Here is a 12,364-nt window from a genome sequence, read left to right on the forward strand (position 1 = left end):
TATATATATATATATATATATATATATATATGGATTGCCCTGAGAGAAAAATTGGACATAAAAAGTATCAAATGTGGTGTGCAAGAGACACAACTGCACTGGTATGGTCATGTGTTATGTATAGATAAGAACAGCTGTGTGAAAAAGAGCTACTCCCTAACTGTGGAAGGAACCTGTGGAACAGGTAGACTCAGGAAGACATGCGATGAAGTGGTGAATCATGACCTTTGAATATTGGGCCTCATGGAGGCAATGACAAGAGACCGAGACCTTTGGAAATATGCTGTGATTGAGAAGACCTGGCAACTAAAGTGAGATCGCACACATGCATGTCCGGCCCAGTTAAGAGTACCCCTCATGTGTTGAGTGATATTGATATGCTTGAGAAGACCTGTTGAGTCAAGAAAAACCAATATCGTAGCTGTGACCATGGCACCCTGACTGGCTCCCGTGCCGGTGGCATGTTAAAAGCACCATCCAAATATGGTGAATACCAGAAGTCCCTCATTGGGTCCCGTGCAAGTGGCACATAAAAAAAGCACCATCTGAACGTGGCTGATGCCAGTACCCTGGTTATTATCAGTGATAATGGTGAACCCATAGCTAAACCCTCTTCTTGTTGATATATATCAGTGTCCATTCTAAAGTAGGTAGTTTCTTCACAGAAGGTCAACATTTCCATCAAGTTTCCTATTGGTATACTAGTGAGTTCTTTTAGATAGATGTCTGTCGCCAGTTTGTTTTTAATCACCGACAGTGCTTCATCAGTTGAGACTTTGGTGAACAGACTTATCACATCTAGACTAATCATCTGGTTGGATTCAGTGGGGGTATCTTTGATAAATTCTGTGAAGTGGACGGAATTCTTCACATATGATGTTGACTTTCCTGTTAATGGACTGATTATATCCACAAGGAACCAGCTCAGTAGATGACTTGCTGAACCTCTACAGCTCACTATAGATCATAATGGAATACCATCCTTGTGATGATAACATTGTGCTGAGAACAAACAAGATGAGGACAAATATCCGTCAAATGTAAATAATGTATATAATTCCTCATCTCTCAAATTTAGAACAGAAGAGGTATTCTTTTTGCTCTAGAAAAGTTACACAGCTACCTACATTATAAAATAAAAGATGGGAGTGTCCAAATTGACGCTGGAAAGAGATAAAAATAGTGGTGATGTGTCAAGGCAGACACATCAGCCTCATTCTTTAATGTCCTCTTTCCCACATGTCTACATGTGAGTTGGAATAGGAGAACAGAAAGTGTAAGTGGATAGCGGTTACAACAGTGCATGGAAGAGTGAGATATAGTTAGAGATGGTGAATGGGAGGGTGAATATAATGAAGAACAAATGTTGACGGGTGATAAGAAAAGTAGGTAACAATTGTAAAAACAATTGAGTTTGGTTGAGTGGTGGCCAATGATACATATGAATTGGGGAAAAATAGAAGAAAGGAGATGACTTGCAGTGAAGAAAAATGTGGAGATGAAGAGTAACAGAATAATAGTAAGACCAGAATATGCAGAACGCCTTTCTTGTTTTCTAAGATTAGTGAGGGTTATTTGTTATAGTTTTGTTTACTTTCTATTTACCAAATACTGGTCACAAGTTATTGGTTAACTCAAGGCTATAGTAGAAGATATTTGGCCAGTGCCTGTGCAGTGAAATTGAACCTAGAATCTGATCGTTAGTTGTGAAACATGTTTCTTAACTACACAACCATACCTGCACCTATTAAAAAGAAGATATTTGGCCAGTGCCTGTGCAGTGAAATTGAACCTAGAATCTGATCGTTAGTTGTGAAACATGTTTCTTAACTACACAACCATACCAGCACCTATTAAAAGTGTGATGTGTCAAGCATTTTATTGGACACACTGTCAGGAAATATAAGTTATAAACTTATGAACTGTGTTATCATGTGATAAATATGAGATTCAGCATATATCAAACAAAACTTTTACAGCTATTCTTAGATATTTGTACATATTTGTATGTAATTTATTCATATTGACTGATACTTAAAACGATGTATGTGTGCATATAAACGCATATATGTGCATGTAGACATGTGGGAAAGAGGACATTAAAGAATGAGGCTGATGATGATATGTATATGATATACACGATACCTACATACACACATACACATATGTATATATACATATATATGTGTGTGTGTGTGTGATATGGTATATATATGTTGATATGTGTGTGTGATATGGTATATATAAATATAAATGATGATGATATATATATATACATACATTCACTATCTATCTATCTATCTAACTTCACAATATATTTACATGTTCGTTGTGCATGTATATTTATTGGGATATTTCTTTTTGACCAAATGAAGATAATTTGAGGGAAAGAATGCTTGTGTATGAGTGTATATTTATGTATGTGTGTGCATATGTGTATGTTTGAAAAAGAGATAAAGAGTGAAAAGAATGAGTGTGTATCATGTATGTGCTTCTGCAAGAGGAGGATATGTGAATAACATCAGCTTCTCCAAGAAAGTGAAAATGCAGAGAGTCAGAGAGACAGATAGAGACAGAGAAATAGAGAGAAGGGGGAGACAGAGAAAGAAAGAATGAAGGCGAGAGAGGGGAGGGAGAGAGAGAGAAAGAGACTTTCCACACTCCAGCTGAGAAATTTGTTTCCTCTGTATTTATTTTATGACTTTTTTTTGTGAGCAAGGGTGTGCTATTTTTCTTAAATAAGAAAGAAATAGCTTATTTTTGCTTTATTATGAACCATAGTATTTATAATGTCAGAAATCTATTCGAACCAATGATTAATCATAGCAATAATTTGTGAAGGGTTTTCAGATACAAGCTAAATAAAAGCAAAAACAAAATTAATAAATAAAATATATAACATAACTAATTTATCAAAAGTTAAAACAAAAACGAAACAAAAATTCCTCCACAAATCCAAGCCTGTTGAACCATAGTAACTTGTTGATCTAAAATACTAGATGCCATATCTACACTCCAATGATTTATTCTAAAAACAAGAAGAAATTTCTTCAGAATGAAATATAAAATATTATAAAATATAATAAAATGAGTGGAAAAAATGGCAGTTTGAATTCATCTAATTTATTTTGGAAAATTGTTATTCTGTGTTATATTTTTATTTTGACTTATTTTTGATAGAATATTAGTTATGTATGTTTTGTATTTTATATACATTTTATATGTATTTTATATATATTTGATATTTTAGCTTGTTTTGATAAAATGATGCTTTTTAATTCGTATTTTATATTTTAATATTTTGATGTATTTTTCTATTTTCTATTTTATGTTTTGATTTATTTTGATAAAATCTTATTTTTTTAAAATTTATTTTATATTTTTGAACTTATTTTGGCAATTTTTTTTTTTATATCTTATATTTTAACTTATTTTGGTAAAATGCTATTTTTTCATTCATATCTTGTATTTTAAGATTTGAAAACATGCTATTTCTTTAAATATTTTTCACTTTACTGTATTTTAAGAAATGCTATTTAAAATAATTTTTTAAAATCATTTTAGTATCAGCTTTATATTTATTCAAATAATTATCATTTTCCAATTAGTTTTATTCTCTTTCTTCTCTTAAATTTAACATAAAGCTCATTGAATATAGACATTCTTTTATTGTTTTGAATCATTGTTTGTTATTTTTATTTGAGGAAGAAGGATTTTACTTCTACTTTCAAATGGTGCTGTTTTCCAGCCTTCTCATTGGTTTAGATCAACTGAACCTGTGTCATATAGATAAACATTAATCTCTCATAGTTAATTCACTTGCTTAGAGGAAGGAATTAACTTTTGTAAATAGCATTCAATGCATCACCTTTTCACTTAATTAGCTAAACTCATAGGAATTACCAATTTCAGTTAAATTTCCTTCGCAAATTTTATTTCTATTTATACAAATTATACTAGCCAAAAATTAATTGTAACCTTTTTTATTTGTACAAATCTACATCAGTTGATCAACAAGCTTGAATAGACCAGCAGCTCACCCATAGATAAATGCCAATAAAAAATATAAAATGAAAAAAGCATTAGCATAATTTTATGCTCCTTTTCTCATTATTAATGAGATGAGAAAGGATTTTTCATCCAAATAATTATTTTTTCTTCACCATGGTATTGGATAAGCTTAAAATCATTTAAAACTATTTAACTTTATTGAATATAGCAGTTTGTCAGCCTGAATTTTGACAAATTGGGGCTTTTCATGAACAACAGTGTGTTAGACCAATCAAGAGCAACCTGCAGTCTGCAGGACTCTCTGAATGGCACACCACCAAAAAATTATCTTGAATTCTTTTTTAATAATGCAGCCCACCTTAAGATGAGTTGTGTCTTATGCAACCTGCTTCCCAAACAAGGTTACTCATGCCTGTGTTGGATGTTACTATGTTGATGGGGTCTAATATTCTTTTATTCTTTTACTTTTTTCAGTCATTTGACAGCAGCCATGCTGGAGCACTGCCTGGAAGGGTTTTAGTTGAACAAATCGATCCCAGAACATCTCTTTAGTCTAGTATTTATTCTATCAGTCTCCTTTGCTGAACCACAAGGTTACATGGATGTAAACATACCAACATCGGTTGTCAAACACACACACACATGATGGGCTTCTTTTAGTTTCAATGTACCAAGTCCACTCACTAGGCTTTGGTTGGCATGAGGCTATAATAGAAGACACTTGCCCAAGATGCCATTCAGTGAGACTGAAACCGGAACCATGTGGTTGAGAACCAAGCTTCCTACCATACAGCTACGCTTGCACCCAGTATGTCAAAATCTTTATGTTGTTGTCCTGTGTGTACAAGCAATGGCCAAACATTTCTCTCTTGATCATGTTGATAATCAGTTGACCAGGTGCTCTGACATCTGACCAGTGTTCCAACCATGCACTGTAATTTTTACTGTGCTGCATTTTGTCAATGACTACATTATCCAGTATATTCTTTATTCAAAAAAATTAGTATGGTGAAATTTAACTGTTAATTCTTTGGGGCTAAGTAAGTTCATAAATACTCATCACCAGCACTTTGTTGCTTTTGTGTAAACCAAGAGTGAGCAACTTGTATTGAAGAGTTCTTTGTCCTGAGAGTAGATCCTTCTTTCCTGTTAAACCAAGTCTCCACCTAATTGAGAATCATACTGTTCAATCTAGTATGAAGCAGTGAATTATATGATTTGAAATATAATAGGCTGGTCATGCTGTGCTCTCTTCATTGCCCCCACACTAGCTAGTGGTAGACCAAAGCTTACTACTAAAGATCAACCTCATTCTCTCTCCAACGATGGAACTGATTGTTAGTTCTCTCTTAAGATGGAATAAAATGCTACTATATAGATAGCTTATTTTCATTTGAAGGGAAATACACCATACACACATTTATTCTTGAAACAGCTGTAGGAGAGTATTTGCTCACCTTCTTACTTTCTTTTTATCTGCTCTATTGTAGCAACTCAGCAATTACGTTTAAATACATAGCAACTATAATCCAAACCAATGCCAGTTATTTGCCTGTTCATTCTTTCATTCTTCACTGCCCTGTGTATTTCTGTAAGCCCACAGATTTTTGTGGTAGTTGCAACAGAAATGAATAAAGTGATGATAGAGATATTAGTGTTATTGCTGCTGCGCAACATGCCAAATCTGCCTCTGATCAAGCAATATTCTCTGATTAACCCTTTTGTTACCAAATTTATGTTTAAATACACTGTCATTGCTTAAATTAATTTGTAAAATAATAGAAAAATAAAATAACAAATTAACATGAAATTTTGAAGGAAAGTTTTAATTTAGATCACTTTAAAACAAAGAATTTGTATCATAAAACCAAGCAGTAGGTTGGTATCAAAAGGAACATTTCAGCTATGTGACCTCCTCATCTACTATCATTATTCAATTTGTTTTTACATTTTTTCTGACACTCGGGTGTAGTTTATAGGGTATTTAGCTAATGCAGTAATTTATCAAGTCGATCCACCAAATATGGTAAGGACGGGCATCACCTCCTTGTAGAAGAAATTTTGCTGTCTTTCAATTTGAAATCACCCAATGAAAACGTTTTTAAAAACCTATAATAAAATGTGGCTTAAGCTTCAAGGCCAAAACAGCAATTTAATTATAAATAGCACAGCTAAGAATTTGTAACATTAAAGATTCACTATTTTTCTCATAATAAATGTCACTCCACAAGTTCCTCTGTACTTGCAATTCAGTCTTGCTGCTTAAATATTTCTCACCCTCAACACAGAAACTCAAGAATTCCCTCAGTAACTAATACTCAGACATGTTTTTTAAAGTTCACAGAACAATCATTTTAAAGTTATTTCTATTTTAAATTTTTCAACTTTCTTTTCTTAAAAAAATTATCGTACTTAAGAATATCAATCAATTGCCAAACAATTAATTACAAGATTTTCAATTAATGTTGGAAAAACAAGTTTTTTCCCTGTTTTACTTTCAGGCTAGCATGAGTAGAAAATGTTTTCAGAAGCATGGTTGCATGTTCTAACAACCAAGTACCCTTCCTATTGCTAAATAATCACCTATAAAAGAGGAAACAAGGGTTTGTTTTCTTAGACTGGTAAAATGAAGCAAATACAATTCACTATAAAACTGTTGTGGACAGCATCAACAAGTATCAATCCAACAAAAAGCAAACAACAAAATACACATGTATGCTGTTGCATGGCAAAGAAATGTTTCCAATTAAAGGCTTTTGCTGAAAATGTTAGAGACATCCTCTCCTTAAGGTATGCTAACATGTTTTCATATTTTTGGTTTTTTCATGAAGCTGATACAAGCTGGACTAAGTGCATTGCTCATGGGCACAACATGATGGTTTCAGTGAGGATTTGAATTCAATTAAATTAAATTCAGTAAAATTGCATAATTTGACAGATGCTTCACTGGCTGCTTGAAATGGCAATAAAATTTCTGTCATGTTATAATTCTATTTTTATTTTGAATTTATTGATTTTTACTTTTTGTTTTTCATTTTAATATTCTTAATATTTATTTACAAACAAATGGAGAAATTACAAGCTTCTTCAAATTCTGCGTCAGTTATATGAAAAGACCTTAATTACTATATGGGTGCAGGAATAGCTGTTGTGAAAGTTTACTCCATAATCAAATAGTTCCAAGTTCAACATCACTTCATACTGTATGTTTTTTTGTCATAGGCCTCAGCTTACTGCAAGCATTACAAGACAAATTTGGGAAAGTGTGCGGAAGCTTCTCACCTAGAAAGTATGTGCTATTGTGTGACGGGCTTAATCTGGTGCTGAGATTAACTGCAGATCAACCTGGCTCTTTTTTAATTTGCTAGGTTTGGGGAAAGAGGCAGTGTCCATCACCTCACTGACTCTTTGAGACTGTCAGTTTATGCCATTAATTTTCTGCTTTATCTGTTGCAATTTGACAGCAACAGGAAAGACTTAAGCATGGATTGAATTCTAGAGAGCCAACATTCTAGGAGGAATGCCATGTGTAGTGGATAGAGTGGGGCTTATATAGTAGACATAACATGGGTTATGAAAAGAGGAGAGATAAGTGGCTCAGGAGCACCAGAGATGTGGTACAAGACCAAGAGCAGAGGCTGATATTTTAGTGGTGGGTCCTTTTAATAGACTTTATTCTGTTGCTGGTTTTCTCACCAAGTTTGAAGATAAGATAACCCAATAGCTTATGCACTACTCTTCCAACCTGTAGATACTGGTTTCTTTCCCACTCATTCTAACTAAAGCCAGGAACTCTGCAATAGGTTATTTATACTGCTCTTTCTTTTCTGACTAAGCCATATACAAATACTTCCATTATTAGGAAACCATTTAGCTTAATGAAGCAACTTTGGTCTTCCACCTCATTTTAACAATCTCACTTGCTTGTTTATCTAATTAGAAGCATAATTTGACAGTTTTGAATGTGGCTACATAGACAATATATACTTGGCATGTGTAATTATATACAAGAAGATAATTACCGTAAATATATCACTACATCAAATAAATTTACCTTTGAAAATGTTGTCTTTGGCTACAAATACCTAAATTTTTAAACTGCATATAATATATGTACACAGGTGCATGCATACTCACATACTCACCTGCATGTGTGGAAATATACATTCACACACACAAAGAAATTTACATGTGAATTTTGTGTATGTCATTTTCATTCAACTGGGAATGGCTATTTATTTGTTAGAAATAGCAGTTATAATATATATTACACACCTCATTTGGATACTTCATGTTCGTTTCTTTGGAAACTTAGCAATTTAATAAAATTCACACTCTACTTATACATGTAGATTGTATAGTAAAATAAAAGGATTCTAATATAAAATGCAACAATTATAAAAAAGTTTAGTCATATTTAAACAATATTCAAGACTAGAACTCTTACAAAATTTTCTCTGTAATCATGTAATGTGCACACTATAGCTGCTAGATCTTCATTAATATACTCCTGCAGTTTTAAATGAAAAACCACATATTTCACTATTCAAATTTTAAGACTGCAACCTCATTAAAAATGATGATGTTGACAGCTAAAATAGCAATGAAGTTCAAGTCGCAGATAATAAATCTTCTAGGTGCTGCTTAAACAAAGCTTCAACTAACTACATTTTCTCATTTCACACACTACTGTCTTAAAGTATAGCCAACCCTCTAAAAAATGCATACAATAATGCAGTGTTACAGTTACTAAAATGAAATAAAAATTTAATAGTTAGATCTATATCACCTTAGATTATAGGACTATTTGATCAAGGCAGTGTTGGGGTAAAATAAAAATGATGACTAACAATTGACTATGCCTGTGTCATAGATTAGTTTAAGGAAATATTAGTGTTGGTGTACTTAATGTAGTAAACCAAGATGCTTTAATTAATAAATAAATACACTGGTTGGATTAATGATCAATTATGGTCAAGAAAGGCAGGAGACATTACACCAAAATTTGAATTAATGAAAATATCAAAGTTAATTAAAAAATATTTCAGAGTTGTACTTGATTGCCAAATGACTTGATCTGAGACTGTGTAGAAATTGTAACATCATGGAAAAAAGAACCATTTTAACCATTTAAGAACTCATAATAAAAAATTATTACATTAACTTTTCATTTATTTATTGAAAATTTTAGTCATACCATTGTACCAGTAACCAAGTAGCAGTGGTATGATGAGAAGTTTGGCATATAAAGAAATATATGAAAAGTGATATAAAAGATTTTGTGCATTTTTAGATAGCTTCAATAGATTTTCCACGATGTAATTACTTGTTAAAAGAGAATGTAGTCCATGCATTAAAGAGTGTGTGTCACCTGTAGCACAATGATATTTCCAGGCATGTTTGAATCATATTAGACCTCCTCTTTACTGACTCTACCAGACAAAGATTACTTTATAAGATATAGAGACTGTTGTGAATAAATGCGGAGTGTCATGATGATTTAAGATAAGAACCAGGAGAATATTTGCTACATTCTGATAATATGGATAGGAATAGGAGCTTGAATGTAGAAAATAGATTACACACTAAAGCACCCCATCTAATTGATATATTAATCACTGGAACCTATTTCACCAACTTACAAAGTGACAAAGTTTAATTAACCTTAAGAAAAATTGAATATTGCAAACTCATTAAGAACAAATTAACGCTTGAAATATGATACATCTTCAATATAGAATTTCCATCATGTTTAAACATCTGTGGAGTAGAATGAAATCTTACAATAAATATGGAAATGTAAGATGCTGGATGCTAATTTCTAATTAAATTCTTATCATGTTCACTTTCTAATAATTATTTCCATTCAATTAACATTTCTCAAAGATTTATTAAATCTGCTGTAGGACATCAAATGTGATCAGTGAACTTGACTTGTCATTAAAAACATGTCACTTGGTAGACAATTCTGATAGTGGAATAGCAATCAGTAAAATTGAATTAAGGTTAATATTGATAAAATAATAGTTGCCATTGTTGTTGAATTGCCATGAACAAATTTTCTTGTGCAGACCCATTACAAGGAAATAGTTCACCAAATATTTAAAAGTAATTCATCATCATCATCATCGTCATCGTCATCGTCATCATCATCATCATCGTCATCGTCATCGTCATCCTCATCATCATCATCATCATCATCACCCTCATCCTCCTCATCCTCATCCTCATCCTCATCATCATCATCATTTAACGTCCGTTTTCCATGCTGGCATGGGTTGGATGGTTTAACTGAAAGCTGGTGTACTGAGGAGCTGCACCAGGTTCCGATCTGATTTGGCAAGGTTTATGTAGCTGGGTGCCCTTCCTAACACCAACCATTCTGAGAGTGTAGTGGATGTTTTTTACGTGCCAGTGGCACAAGTGCTATTGATCTGACACCAACATTGGTGTCAGATCAACATTTTGTGTTCCAACATTAAAATTTGATGAGTACTACTGATAGTTTGTGTTTCCCGCTTGAGATTGATAGGACAGATTTATATGGCAATGTAGTTAGTTTACCGCCATTTCAATTTTGAAGTTTACCTCCATTTCAAAATTAAATATTTCTCTGATTAAAGGTGTTTGGTTAAATGATTATCTCATGTTTCTAGATTTAGTTTATCGCTAGATAAACTAGACCAATTCTTTTACACTTTTATTATTTTACTTGTTTCAGTACCCCCACCATTGCTTGACAACTGATGTTGGTGTGCTTACGTCCCTGTAACTTAGCAGTTCAGCAAAAGGGACTGTTAGAATAAGAACTAGGCTTACAAAGAGTAAGTCCTGGGAATCGATTTGTTCAGTGCTCTAGCATGGCTACAGTCAAATGAATGAAACAAGTAAAAGAATAAAAGAATATATATAACAATTTACACTATATACAGGTGCAAGTATGGTGTGTGTGTGTGTGTGTGTGTGTACACGCGTCTGTGTATGTCTGTGTGTTACTGCCTCCTTGCCTTGAATAATGTGGAATTGTAAGACAAATACCACCATCATGTGAGCAATGTCCTTCATTTCCAATATTTTGTGAAAAATGTCTTGTCATGTCAAGAAGAGCATCAACATGTAGAGAATTCACCTGAAGGAATTCTGACTGACCCATGGAAAAATGGACCTGAAATGATGACGGTGATGATATATCTATTTCTCTTTCTGTCTGTTTATATTATTCTTATATAAAAATGTTGTTGACAGTGACTTTGAAGTTTTGGGCAGTTAAAACCAAAGGTTTGAAGTCAACAGCATTCTTGCATACGAGTAATAAATATATATATGTACACACATACACATGTATATATAGATTAATGTGTGTATATATATATATATGTATATACATATTTACACACACACATATATAAATGTGTGTGTGTGTATATATATATATATATATATATATATATATATATATAAAATTTAATAATAAGGGTAGAAATTGATATTAATCAATTAAAACCAGTGGTCTAGCACATTTAAAAAAATCTGAAGATTAAAATTATATTACAAAAATAAGAGGAATGACCAGCAAAAGTGGACTCCTATCTGCTAGAAATAGATGCCGAATCATCTAACCACGAAGAATATGTTCTCAGTAAAAATATGTTCTCTTCGTGGTTAGCTGATTCGGCATCTATTTCTAGCATATAGGAGTCCACTTTTGCTGGTCATTCCTCTTATTTTTGTATATATATATGTCTTCGAGGTGATTGTAGAATCAACAGAATAACAGTATATCTGCTCCTTCTTTCTGTAGATGCTACAAATTAAATCTCATAATATATTAGATCCATTGCTGGAGGAAAAAGATCTGAATGGTCACAGCTTGTGTGCCTTGGCATTATTTCCTACTGTAGCATACTATTAAGAGTTGCAAGTTTTAAGAAATAAAATATACTTGTATTCTTGTAGCAGTACATACATAGAAACTAAATGTATTTCATTATTATAGAGTTTTTGACTTCCTTCTTAAAATTCTTCTGTCAGTTATGAAGTTAATTACACCACTCATCTTCCATTTTACTGACATCCTACTGAATTTATCATTCACTATTCTAGTTAAATATATACATTAATTTCTCTCATAAGCTCGAGCTAAGATACAATTGTCAATCATATCAGTTGTAGTAGTTAGCAGGTAATTATTCATTTAAGTTTCAGAAAGAAGAAGGATAAAGTCAACCTCAACAGGATTTGAACTCAGAATATAAAAATCTATAGCTAAACATCAAACACATGTTTGTCTGGCCGGTACTCTAGCAATTTTGCTAATTGTCCACTCATATATATATATATATATATATATATA

General features: G+C 32.6%; 1 long non-coding RNA gene across 3 annotated transcripts in view; it reads left to right on the forward strand.

The window, feature by feature from the left end:
- LOC128247593 (uncharacterized) overlaps positions 1 to 12,364 on the forward strand; it is a 37,643-nt gene that overhangs the window by 11,012 nt on the left and 14,267 nt on the right. For 2 of the 3 annotated variants that reach the window (XR_008263933.1, XR_008263934.1), the window contains exon 2: positions 6,513 to 6,801. This is a non-coding gene — a long non-coding RNA (uncharacterized LOC128247593). Of the gene's footprint in view, positions 1 to 6,512; positions 7,005 to 12,364 lie in introns of those variants that run through there. The other variant, XR_008263932.1, reaches the window with a different exon arrangement.

Source organism: Octopus bimaculoides, chromosome 4 (assembly GCF_001194135.2).
Source record: "Octopus bimaculoides isolate UCB-OBI-ISO-001 chromosome 4, ASM119413v2, whole genome shotgun sequence".
In the NCBI taxonomy this organism is placed as follows: domain Eukaryota; kingdom Metazoa; phylum Mollusca; class Cephalopoda; order Octopoda; family Octopodidae; genus Octopus; species Octopus bimaculoides.